At 46.1% G+C, this 14,020-nt stretch overlaps 1 protein-coding gene across 1 annotated transcript in view; it reads left to right on the plus strand.

The window, feature by feature from the left end:
• Positions 1–14,020, plus strand: part of DESI1 (desumoylating isopeptidase 1) — a 65,262-nt gene that overhangs the window by 43,076 nt on the left and 8,166 nt on the right. The gene's annotated exons all lie outside the window — the stretch shown is intronic.

Below are 14,020 nucleotides of genomic sequence, written 5' to 3' on the forward strand. Positions count from 1 at the left end.
GTCCTTAAAGAATTGAGCTCTGTCATTTCAAAGCCATTGTTTCTAATTTTTAGAGACTCTTTAATGACTGGCATAGTACCACTGGATTGGCGTAAGGCCAATGTGGTGCCAATATTTAAAAAGGGGTCAAAATCTTTACAAAGTAATTACCGGCCTGTTAGTTTAACTTCTATAGTTGGGAAGATACTGGAGAGTTTAATAAAAGACCACGTAGATGAGTTCTTGCATGAAAAAAAATATTTTAAGCAACAGACAGCATAGATTCATGAAAGATAGAAGTTGTCAAACAAATCTGATTTCTTTTTATGAGGGGGTGAGCAAAACCATGGACAGAGGGGTGGCGGTGGACGTGGTATACTTCGATTTTGCAAGAGAGTTTGACACAGTTCCCCACACACGGCTAATTTGTAAGGTAAAGTCTACGGGCTTGGAAAAATCCATATGTAAATGGATAGAAAACTGGCTAAAAGATCGTATTCAGAGAGTAGTGGTTAATGATTCCTACTCTGAATGGTCTGGGGTCATCAGTGGTGTATCCCAGGGTTCAGTGTTGGGACCCTTACTTTTTAATATATTTATATAGGGTCTGGGATTAAAAATCCCATTTCAGTCTTTGCAGATGACACCAAGCTATGCAGTGGATTAACGTCCTTACAGGATGTCTTCAACTTACAAGCCAACCTCAATGCACTGTTTAATTCAGCAACTATGTGGCAAATAAGATTTAATGTTGATAAATGTAAGGTTATGCACTTGGGGGCTAAGAATATGCATGCATCATACATATTGGGGGGGGGGGTACAACTGGGGGAATCAATGGTGGAGAAGGATCTGGGAGTTCTGGTAGATCACAAGCTTAATAATGGCATGCAATGCCGAGCTGCAGTTTCTAAAGCGAGCAAGATCCTCTCTTGTATTAAAAGAGGTATAGACTCCAGAGAGCGAGAGAGATCTCATATTACCCCTGTACAAATCATTAGTAACACATCATCTGGAATATGCAGTTCAGTTTTGGGCACCAATTCACAAAAAGAACATTGGGGAACTTGAGAAAGTACAGAGAAGGGCAACTAAACTGATACGAGGCATGGAGAGCTCAACTATGAGGAAAGATTAGAGGAACTAAATTTATTCTCTCTTGAGAAGAGGAGATTTAGGGGGGATATGATCAACATGTATAAATACATCAGTGGTTCATATAGTAGACTCGGTGTAGAGCTATTCGCCCTGAGGTCAATACAGAGGAAAAGGGGGCACTCTTTACGTCTGGAGGAAACGAAATTTAATCTGCAAACACTGAAAGGTTTCTTCACAGTGAAAACTGTGAAAATGTGAAATAGACTCCCTCAAGAGTTGGTTCTGGCCAGTTTAGTGGATTGCCTCAAAAAAGGCCTGGATTATTTCTTAGATACACAGGAAATAACTGGATACTAACATTTATAGGTAAAGTTGATCCAGGGAATATCCAATTGCCTCTCAGGGGATCAGGAAGGAATTTTTTTCCCAGCAGGTGCACATTGGATCATGCTTTGCTGGGGGGGGGGGGGTTTTGCCTTCCTCTGGATCAACTGTGGGTATAGGATTATAACTTCTATGGTTGAACTGGATGGACTTTTTGTCTTTTTTCAGCCAGACTATGTAACTATATAACAAAAACATGAAACGCATCAAGTCAATACTTCAGCATAAGGGCTTAACAAGAACTATACACCCATAGCCCAGTGGCCGACAACAGTGAAAGAGAACGACATTTGAAATGCACAAAGTATTTAGTTGAACTGAAAAATATGGAACATATCATGAATCATCACTGCAGAAAAGCCACTAAAATGACAAGAAAAAAGATGAGAAGGAGACAAGAAAGGATCTAAAGAAGAACGTCTAAGGCGCCTGAGTCTGGGTTATGGGGCCACCAGAGTTATAGAGAAATGAAATTATCAATTGATACGGCTGGATGGGCATGTTGGATCCATGAAGTCTACTTTGTAACCCTCATCAATACCCTCTCCTCCAACTCTCGCCGGCTCTTCTTCACCTTCAACTCTCTGCTCTCTCCGCCCCCTCCTCCACCCAGTACTTCACTCACTGCCCACGAGATTGCTAACCACTTCCAAAGCAAGATCGACGCAATTTGCAGGGACATCACCACTGCTCAGACTTCCGCCCCACCTAGCATCCCTCACACAAAAACCCCCTCAACACTCCTCTCCCTTGACCTCGCCACCGTCCAGACCTCTACCCCGCCCAACACTCCCCACACTCAATCCTTCGACCCTGCTACCACTGACGAGGTCACTAAGATCTTCTCTAAAGCTCGCCCTACCACCTGCCCCCTTGACCCTGTCCCCACACAACTCCTACGATCACCCTCCTCCTCCATCCTACGCTCCCTCACTCACATCTTCAATCTCTCCCTCTCTATTGGCACATTCCCCTCCCCTCTGAAGCATGCGCACATCACTCCCATACTTAAAAAACCCTCTGTGTATCCCACCGACCTAAACAACCTTAGACCCATCTCCCTGCTGTCATTTACATCCAAACTCCTTGAGCGCTTAGCCTATAATCGCCTAAGTTCCCACCTCACCGACAACAACCTCCTTGATCCCCTACAATCTGGCTTCCGTCCCCTACACTCCACCGAAACCCTACTCAAACTCACCAACGACCTGCTAACCGCCAAAGGCCACTACTCAGTGCTATTACTCCTTGACCTCTCTGCAGCTTTCGACACGGTCGACCACCCCCTCCTCCTCAAAAAACTATACTCTTTTGGCCTCAGAGACTCCGCTCTCTCCTGGCTCTCTTCCTATCTATCACAACACTCCTTCAGTGTTACCTATAACACTACCACCTCCCCCTCACTCCCCCTCTCTGTTGGGGTCCCCCAAGGTTCTGTCCTCGGGCCCCTTCTCTTCTCCATCTACACCTCCTCCCTTGGTCAACTGATACACTCCCACGGCTTCAACTACCATCTCTATGCCTATGACACTTAAATCTATCTCTCCACCCCTCACCTCACCCCTTCAGTCTCCGCCCGAATCACTAGCCTTCTGAACGACATAGACTGGATGTCACTCCACTTCCTCAAACTAAACCTTGCTAAAACCGAGCTCGTGGTTTTCCCCCCAGCCTGTGCCCCCCCCGACCTCTCCATCACGACCAACAATGTCACCATCAGCCCCACCCCGCAAGCCAAAGTACTAGGTTTCATTCTAGACTCCAATCTGTCTTTCCAGCCCCAGATCCAATTGCTGACAAATTCATGCAGACTCCACCTCCACAACATCTCCAAAATATGCACGTTCCTAACTCCAGAAACCACAAAGCAACTCATCCACTCCCTTATCATATCACGACTTGACTACTGCAACTCCCTCCTTGCCGGCCTACCCCAACACAGGCTATCCCCGCTTCAGTCTATCCTGAATTCTGCGGCCAGACTCATCCACCTCACCAACCGCTCCATATCTGCCTCCCCCCTCTGCCAATCCCTCCACTGGCTTCCAATTGCCCAACGCATAAAATTCAAAATATTAACATTGACGTACAAAGCTGTTCATAACACTGCCCCAAACTACATCACTGACCTGATATCCATCTACCACCCAACACGCACTCTGCGCTCCTCACAAGACCTCCTACTCTCCAGTTCTCTGGTCTCCTCCTCCCATGCCCATCTCCAAGACTTCTCCAGGGCTTCCCCCATCCTCTGGAACTCGCTACCCCAATCCATCAGACTGTCACCTACCCTCCTCACCTTTAGGTGCACCCTGAAAACATATCTCTTCCCACCACTCCATCCCCCACAGCTATTTCCTCCTCTACCACTCTCCCCTCCCTCCTAGATTGTAAGCTCCAAGGAGCAGGGCCCTCGAACCCCTCGTGTATCGCATTGTATTGTTACTTTACTGACTCCCACTATATTGTACAGCACTGAGTACACTATAGGCGCTATATAAATACCGTATAATAATGATAATAATAATGGAGTCCATGTTTTAAGAAATCCCTTATGGGTATCTGAAGGGATGCTAGAAAGTTTTTCATTTACCAGGAAAAAGTCTAGGTGACAATGGACTTCCTTAAAAGATATGAATTGTTGTTTCCAGGCCTTTGTTTAGCCACCAGTAATACATATGTAGCCAACTTGAATTGGTGTATTGAAAGGCCTGGGGGTTTCAGATGGAGAAGGACATGCCAAGGATCTCTACGGAAAGGACAAGTTAATAGGGAGTGTAAGAGTTTAAGGACCTTTGACCAGAACCAAGAGAGCATAGGGCATGTCCACCATGTATTTAGAACGTCTCCCGGGGTAGTACAGCCTCGGAAGCAGGTACCAGGGGTAGAATAGTGAAGATGCACTAGATGGGCCGGCCGGGACCAAGTACCATCTTGTAACAGTTTTTTAAAAGCTGATTCCATTGTGAGGATATTGATAGAGCAGGAAGTCAGAGTTGTCCATATATGTGACCAACAGCCCATATCTTTGGTGCTTTTGAGGTCCTTTTCCCACCTGGAAACGTGGGTGTAATTATTTAGGTGCCGAAGATTAGTCAATTGTGAGTAAAAGGATGGAAATAAGTTTGGGGGAAATGGGCGTCCGATGGCATAAATGTTCATATAGGGATAATTGAGTCGTTGGATCTTATTCAGTGAGAGTCAAGATCACTCAATGTCTTATTTGTAAAAATCGAAAGAGTTCAGTGGGAGGGGCTTGATATTTATGCCTTATATATGACCAGATGTAAACGGAACGGCCAGTTACGAATGAGTGAACACACGGAGGTTTGTAGGAAACCCAACAATGGAGGGTGCTAGGGGACTCTAGGCCAGGAGGAAACGAAGGGATGCCTAAGAAGGGGAGAAGTGGTAAGTGAGGAGAAATTAGGCCACTAGAGTATTTAGTCGAGTCCCATATGCGTAATGAGTGGGCCATTAGATGCTGACAGTGGTGGGCCTAGATTTTGGAGGGAGCCATAAAAGTGATCTAGGAGAAACCAGCTAGCAAGAAAGTGCTTACAAAGTGACCCATAGGGGTCACCTCGTTGATTCTACCAATCCACAAAAGGGGTTGGCGAGACCAGGACGTGAGTGAGGTTTTAAGAGAACAAAAAATTGGGATATAGTTGGCTTCATAGAGAGTGTGGTAAGATTTAGTAAGGTTAATCCGTAGAAATTCTAAATGGGTAGGGGGCCAACCGAAGTTTTACTTTAGTTTCAGTGAGTCGACTTCCGCTTTAGGGAGGGATACATTGAGGGCCGATGATTTATCCTCGTTTACTATTAAGCCGGAGATGTTAGAAAAGCTGTTGAGGATGGAGAAAAGGGTAGGTACTGTAGTGCGCTGTTGATTCAAAGTCAAGAGCAGGTAGTCCACGAATGCGCTAACATTGAAAGACTGATGGGCAACTGAAACCCTTGTGGTGTTCTGATTAGATCTGATGAGATGTAGTAGAGGCTCCAAAGCCAAGATAAAAGAGTATTGGGGAACGAGGACATCCCTGGCATGTTCACCTGTGAATGGGAAAAGGGGAGGATTGTCGAGAAATATAGCAAACCGTGGCAGAGGGTCCACAATAAAGAGCCCTCAGCCAGGATGTGAAAGCAATTGGAAATCCCCATTTTTCCAAGACAGAATGCATATCAGGGCCGTCTTTAACATTGATTGGACCCTGGGCAAACATTTACTTCCCCCCCATACAATTTTGGCCTCCACCCCAATATCCCAAAAACACACACATAGACTTATCTAAAAACATTTTTCATAATATAGGCATAAAGAACTGGTCCACACTCACTAATTGGTGCAAGCTCACTGGCTGCTAGAGGTTACTACACATCCTTACAGCTCACTGGTTGGTTACTAGAGGTTACTGCACATTATTACTGCTTATGGATTGGTTGCTATAGGTTACTGTGCATCAGTACCACTTACGTATTGGATTCATAGAGATTACAACACATGATTATGACTCACTGATTGGTTGCTGAAGGTTAAAGCACATCATCTCCTCATTGCCTGCACTCCATGGACTGGGGATGTGAGGGGACCCACCAATAGACAGAAAACTCATAGCAATGAGTAGATCAGAGCACACACAGCTATAAAGGTTAGGTAGGAACAGAATCCAATGCGAGCAGCATCCGCGAGAATTGGCTACCAGGAATAAATGGCTAGTCATGTTGTCTGTAGTAGAAGGACCAGCTGGAAATAGAGAAGTCATACAGGACAAGTGAGACTTACACAAAGTTTAAGGTGTAGCCCGGTGCAGCTTGTTGCCCGCCCTTTGCCCTGCCAACGCAGGCTGCAGCCACCCTGCACTCACTGGCCCTCACTGGCCCTTTGCCCTGTCCATCTACCAGTGGGCCGATGCTGATTCGGCAGGATGCTGTAGACTCCCAGGATGGAGGCTGCATGTGTTACGTGTCCACACATTGCAAATTGTGAGCACTGGAAAGCAAAAGCCGATGTAATGCCACCCCCGAAGGAGCCGCTTGGTAATTTTGGGTTCTCTGCTCTGCACCTCAACTCCAAAAACAACCTTAGCCCCTCTTACACACCTAGGTGAGTAAAATCACTACATGCATGAGTAAATCCACAAGTGTAAAATACCTTTTAACCTGCCTGTAGATTAATACTAGTAAACAGACACACACACGTTTAGTGATAATGGTGGTTAGAGCCGGTGAGCTGGGATTATTACATGTAGACAGGGCTTTTTTCTCAGAGAATAGGTGCAGAAACTCACCCTCCCTGGCCAACTTCCTGCCCCCAACCATGGCATTCCTTGCAGTGAGACATAGAACACTGCCAAATAATCTGCATGTTTCACAAGGTGAAAGAGGCACCGAGTGTACAGTACTCAGTATTGCATAACGCACAGGGCTTGGGAATGCGTACTGTGCAGTGCTGAGATGTTTGTGTCACACAGAAACAGAAAAAATCAGCACAAGGGACAGTACTTGCATATCCCTTCGCAAAGTAATCTATTGTTCACCTGTGCACACCTCTTTGTTTACCTCTGTACCCCTTATCCACAGCTCCCCTCTGTACCCCCGCATCCACAGCTCAATTGCCGCGCCCCCTCCCATCCACAGCTCACCTTTTCTTGCCACAGTTTACCTATTTGCCAAATCCACGACTCACCTGTGTACCGCCTGTGAACTCCACTCTTCCCGCCATCTGCAGATTACACAACCTGCCCCCCTCCCTACACAACTCTTCGTTCACAAATTCACGCCCCCTGCCCACCACACAAACACCGCTTTGAAGCTCTAGCTTCTTCACAAACTTAGTCCCCCCCCCCCCCCCCCTTTACAGCTTTCACCTCTTTTCACAAATTCATCACCCTCCTTCTCATAGTTCTCATCTCTTCAAAAACCCCTCCAAGCCTCCCCCCCCCCCAGCTGACACCTCAGCATCACACCAACAACCTCCCCCCAGAGCTGTTCCACTGCACAAGCAACCCTACCCCCCACAGTTCTCTCTCACCTGTTTACAGAAGCCTCAGAGTGGTACAGCAGACACCGCTTTGTTAGGTGTGCATGGGCTCTTTTTCCAACACTGTACAGTCTCGGCTGTGTGCTATACAAGTCTGACAGGCAGCAGTGAGGGTGGAGGAACACAGGGAGCTGTTCTGCCTCACTCCCTGTCACAGCCGCTCTGATCCCACAACTCCTGACAGAGGTAGAAGTGAGCTCTAGCACATGCAGCAGCTGCCCCTTTTGCCTCATGTTAAAGACAGCCCTGATGCCTTTAACATGCCAAGAGAGAGAGTCAAATGCCTTGTGTATATCCAGGCCTAGAAGCATACCAGGGCTTTTATTTTGTTGAAGCAAATTAATAAGATGAATGACTTTGGGGGATTTTGGCGAGGATTTTAATGTGAACATTCAACAGGGAGATGAGTCTAAAACTATGTGGGTTCTAAAAAATCTTTCCCGGGTTTCGGGAGCATCACTATTTGGGCAGCTGTGGAGGACAGGTGCATAGATGATTAATAAAGTTAGTCTTTTGCATCTTAAGTGTTTGATTGCTGTAAGGACCTCTGTGACGGTGATATCAGCCTTCATTTTAATCCGACATAGAATGGGATAGTCCAGGGAGATGGATGTCATGAAAAAGGTAATCTGCTAAATCTTTGTGGAAAGACTGTGGGTATTGATATAACGTGGACATGACGGAGGTGAAGGCGTCCATAATTTTGGAGGGGTTAGCTGTAGTAACTTTATTGGGTAAGCGTAGCCTGATTGGTTTGGAATCTCGGGTATGGGCCTTAAGAAGGTTGGCCAGCATTGGACCTGGGTTAATAGCACAGGCATAACATTTATGTTGGGACCATCTGAGCTGTTTTTCAGCCTTATCATCAAGGAGACGATTTAGTTCCACCCTAGCAGCTTCTAGTTGTTTGCTTAAAAAGACAGAGTGAGACTCCTTAAACTGAGTTTCCAACTGCATGAGACGAGGATAAATTTGCCACCCGGGACTCCCTCTCCTGCTTGAGGGATGCTAGTGGTAAAAGTTTCCCTTGAAGCGTGATTTTGAGCTTCCCACAAAACCACGTGGAATGAAGCCGAAACAGTATTGTCAATAAAGTAATTAGAGATGAAGTCCCGAATGGCTCCCACCACCTCGTTAAATAACAATGAGTTGTTAAGATGGCTGGAATAGTGTAGAGGGGTAAAGGCCAATGATTTACAGGTGAGTAGTAACGGCGAGTGATCAGACAAGGGTGTAGACAAGATTCTGACATTAAGGACGTCTGGGATGAAAGATTGAGTAATGAAAAAATGGTCTATTCTTGTGTGGAAATTGTGGGGCACCAAATAGTAATAGTAATCCCGCCCTCTAGGGTTAAACTTCCTCTAGGCATTCACCAAAGCATGTTCGGACAAAGGTTAAGAGAATCTCTTTGTTTGTGAGTTAGGTTCGGTGGAGACCCCATAGGAGGCCACGGAAGGGGATCAATCTAAGTGTCTGCTCAATACCATGTTACTATCCCCCATCATAATCAGGGTGCCCTTCTTATGCGAGACGATTACCCGCAATAAGTGAGAGAAAAATTGAGACGAGACTGATGGGCATTGCCTGCGTAATAGTTAACTATAGTCACTTTAACCTCTAGGATTGTCCTCTGTAGTATTAAGTACCGACCTGTAGGGTCTGCAATCTCAAGAGAGCATATGAGAATTTTTATGAACCGCCACTAGGACTCCTCCCTGTTTTTCCTCAAAGGCCACCTGGAACACCTGGGGGTAGTTTTTGCAGAGATATTTGGGGGAGGAGGAGATGGAAAATCTGGTTTCCTGCTGTCCAATAACATAGTGAAGTGAGGCGTAGTAGTTGAAGGCACACCAGTGGCGTCCAAGGCAGGTGCGGGGTGTGCGGTCCGCACCAGGTGACACCGACCACACGGAGTGACACCGGACCCACAACACAAAAAGGTAAGTTGTAAAGGAAGCCGACAATCCTCGTCGGCATGCAACCTATACGGGGTGACACCGGACCCTCTCCAAGAAAAGGCAAGTTGTAAAGATAGCCAACGATCCCCACAGGATTCATCGGATCTGCGGATTGAGCATGATGGATCGGAGTCCGATCCATTATGCTCAATCCACAGATCCAATCCATTCTGCGGGGATCGTCGGAGGGGGTGTCACCAAATGTTACTGCACCAGGTGACACCTACCCTAGGGACGCCTCTGAGGCACACCTATGTTTCCGGGGGGAGTTAAATCCCTGTAAATTATGGGACACCACGACAAACTTGGAGGTAGGCATCATGGTGGGTAGGAGGTGAGGTAGCGTGAAGATGCAGTAAAGGTCCAACTCGGCCTGAATATGGTGGATTCAGGCTGTTTGATGTCCAGAAAAAAGAGAGCTAGAGAGGAAGTGCAGTGAGAGAACGAGAAAAAGGATCCACTACAGGGGTCTCAAAGAAGGATTTGCATAAGCAATCAGTGGCGGTGATCACGTGCACTGCCATAGTAGGGGGTTGTCGAAGCCGACTGGGCGCACATTGTAGTATATGATCCGAAAACATGTTCAATAAAAGTAGCAATACTATTGCCTGACCATAAGGAAGGAAAGGGAGGGAGAGAAAAAAGGCGGAGGAGTGAAGGAGAGAAGCGCAGGAGTATCTAGACCCATTTGTATGCATGCTCGTGGGCAAATACCAATGAGAAGAAAAAAAAAAAAACAGAACGGGGTGAGGGACATGGCACGATAACTCCTAGGTTAAATGGCGGGAGTCCAAGACCATAGTCCTAAACAAATATTTTAAGGTCTACTGGGCCATCTAAGAGCCCATCAGTGGTAGGTTTGTGCAGTCTGAAAGTAGCTGACTAGCCAAGGAAATAACAAGGCAATGAAAAGTGGAGTGATGGTAGAAGTTCAATCTTCGTCTGGAACTTCGGGTCTAGAGGTTAACCTAGTCTGCCTAGGTGCAGGACGTTGTCTTCGAGGATGAGGTTCCCAAAGTGGAGTAAGGCGAGGAGACTTGCAGGAGGATGATTGGGATTCCTATGAGCCAGTGGATGTTGAAAGCATGAGCTGCAGCTCAGTAAGAACTTCCTGAGCCTCTTCCAGCGTGGTGAAAGTGGAGGGATGGCCTTGAAAGGAGAATGTTAGTTTAAATGGAAAGGTCCAGCGATATTTGATACGGTGGTTTTGTAGCATCTGCACGAAGGGTTTCAACTCTTTGCGTCTCTAGAGCATTTGTGGAGCTGGATCAGAGAATATTTGATATTTGCGGGATTGAAAAGTCAACTCCTTCTTGAACCAGGCCACTTCATGACTGCCTCCTTAGTTTTGTAAAAAGTGGGTTTGACTATGAAGTTGCGTGGGGGACCATCCGGTCTTTTCAGGCCTAGGACCCAATGGAGCTGGTTGAATTCCAGTCTTTCACTTGGAATGCTGGGAATGAGCTCCTGTAATAAGGCGGTAACTGTGGAGTTTAAGTCCTCTATGGAATCAGGTAGGCCTGTAATTCTGAAGTTGCCCCTCCTGCTACGGTTCTCCAAGTCTTCAAGTTTCTGGAGGGCAGAAGCAAGATCCAGTTTGATAGTGTTAATATCTTGTTGGTGGTTGTCGATCATCAGGATTGCATCGTCCATTTTGTGTTCAAGGTCATCGATATGGGATCCTATGTCCCTCATTTCACGACTGATCTTAGTAGTGAGTTGTTCCGCCGCAGTTAGTGCTAGGGTCCAGCAGAGCTGAATCATGGCTTTGGACTTGCTGAGTGAACCCCTGTGGATTAGATGGTAGAAATTTTCTGTGGCAAGTAAGGTTATTCGCCCGTTACGGTTCAGGTGGCAGAAAGAACCCAGTTTGGAGGAGTAGGTCAGGGCAGGCTCAGACTATGGTGGTAGAGTAGGGGACTCCAAATGGGAGAGGCGAGTGAAGCGCTACCAGCCTGTGGTGTAGGGGTGCCTCTGTGGAGACGTCCTTACCTGCCTTTGCAGGGAGCCTGTATCAATGAGAAGGTAGGCTGCTGTAGTGTCTAGGTCCCAGCAGGGGTGTCATTGGTTCCCTCCATGAGGAAGCAGTTTGCCCACCAGCTGTGGCGGTCTGTGTACAGGCCTGTAAGTCTGTGGAGGCCCGAGGAGCCGGGGCTAGCGCAGGGGAGCAGCAGAACAGACTGAAGCCGGGACCACACAGGTAGACCAGCCACTTGTGCGAAGGAGCTGTACAGTGCTCGGCTGTGGAGTGGGCAGAGAGTAAAGGCAGGCCTGATGGGAGTATGGGCTGGTGGGGTGGCCGCAGGTACTCACTTATGCCTCGAGGCCGCGGCGGCAGCCGCTATCTTCTTCCGAGTGCAGAGCAGTGCCTCCAGTGATTGAGACTGATTTTACTGTTGTGGGTTTAGTAACACTTTAAGGATGCATGGGTGGCATTCCCAACAAAACTTTAGCAAGTGTCTAATTTCCTGAAGGTAGAGGCATACAACCCATGGCCTATGACTTGCTATCCTATGTCCTAGACCTAGACCATACGCCCAAGATACAAATTTTGCTGGTAAGTGAAAATTATTATTATTCCCTTTTGTCCATTGAGGGAAAGAGCTTGAGGATTAAGCAAGCTAGGAATGTCCAAAAGCAATCCAAAGAGAAAGGCAGACACACAAGGACAAACACCATAAAACCAGCCCAACAACAACATACAAAGGCAAAAGGAAACCAGCCTCTTGTAGAAACATTTCACCCAAACTAGGATCTACTGAGAGAAAGTTATATTGATGATATAGGACTTGGAGAAGTGCTATAGAAGAGAAACAGGCTTAATGACAAAAAAGCCCAGAGGCACTCACTGTCTTAGTGGAGCAGGCTTAAAACTGGAGAAAAGTCACTTATCTTACAACTCATAGGGTTATGCAGCAATTTGTCAAAACCAGTTGAAAAATAGTGAATATGGAAACTGGAGAACATTTTTTTTTTTTAGGATTTTTTGCAGTAAAAAAAATAGGGAATCCATGTGCCTAAAGGAATCGGTGACTGAGAGGTAAACTTTGATGACCATCACCTCATCTAGGCTTGAAGAGAGATCTCATTGGGGAGAACCAGTGTTGGACAAAGGGAAGGTAACACAATGTCCTTCTTAGAGATAACATTGAGTAAAAAGGAAATCCTTTGATCTTTGAAAAATCAAGGTTGGTTTTGAGACAAACAGGGCTCCGTACAGGACCATGCTGATAACTTGTAAACCTAAATTATTACAACAAGAAAGGCTACTGTAGGAGATAGTGATGTCATGACTAGGTACAAACTGGGTGCTTTGTAATACCAACAATACTAAGATTTAAGTCCATGGCTGACATAAAGGCCTAACACTGTGAGCAACATGTGTGACCTCATGTAAAGTACCAGTCATGGAATGATTAGCAAGAGGACATTGAAAAGAAACTCGCAATGTTGAAATCTCACCCGACCTTTGATGTTGGTGAAGGCCCAATGTTCTACCCCCAGCTGGGGGAAAGAAGGAACACGGCCCACCAAGAAGACACTGGTGGAAAAACTTCCACATGAGAATACTGGATCTGAAAAGGCTCTGTCTCAGAATCTGGGTTTCGACAGCCAGGCTGTCAAAGCCAGCAAACAAGAAGCAGGATGTAAGATTGGTCCTTGAGGACAAGGGGCACTCTTTATGGCTGGAGGAAAAGAGATTTAATATCCAAATTTGGAAAGGCTTCTTCACAGTATTAGCTGTGAAAATATGGAATAGACTCCCTCAAGATCTGGTTCTGGCTAGCTCAGTAGATTGTTTTAAGAAAGGCCTGAATCCTTTCCTAAATACGGATAATATAACTGGATACTAATATATTTATAGGTAAACTTGATCCAGGGAATATCCAATTGCCTCTTGGGGGATCAGGAAAAACATTTTTTCCCCCACTGCAGAAAATTAGATCATGCTTTGAGGGTTTTTTGCCTTCCTCTGGATCAACTGTGGGTATTGAATACTGTATATGAAGGTTTTATGTGTGTGTGTGTGTTGTTGTGTTTTTTGTTTTCTTTTCTGTTGGTTGAACTGGATGGACTAGTGTGTCTTTTTAATTATTTATTTTTTTTAACCAGATTAACTATGTAACTTGGCTAGCATCCAGTGGCGTGCCGCTGATCAAGTTCAGTGCAACAGCCACCTGGTCAGTCAATAAGTTCAGCGTCAACACTAGTCACTACTTGGTCCCTACTTAGGGAATTTGACTAAACCATCAAAGGTTGGAAAATTATTGTGGAGGTAAGCATGGGTTGAAGAGGAAACGTCTTTGGTTTGAGAACCCAGCCCAGACACCATATTTGAGGGAGGAACATGAAATCCTCTAATGTTAAAATGGAATGTACATCTCAGATTAGAAATAAAACGGTATCTAGGTCGCCTTCCCTCCCCACATTCAGGCGCTCCCTCAAAACCCATCTCTTCAGGGAAGCCTACCCCACCCTCACCTAACGGCCATTCTCCCTCATTCCTCCCACCACTTCATCCCCCTCAGCCACTTCATTCCCCTCAGCCACTTCC

The sequence above is a fragment of the Staurois parvus genome, unplaced genomic scaffold, assembly GCF_062004578.1.
Source record: "Staurois parvus isolate SC_StPar_1 unplaced genomic scaffold, SC_StPar_1.0 ptg000436l, whole genome shotgun sequence".
Lineage (NCBI taxonomy): Eukaryota > Metazoa > Chordata > Amphibia > Anura > Ranidae > Staurois > Staurois parvus.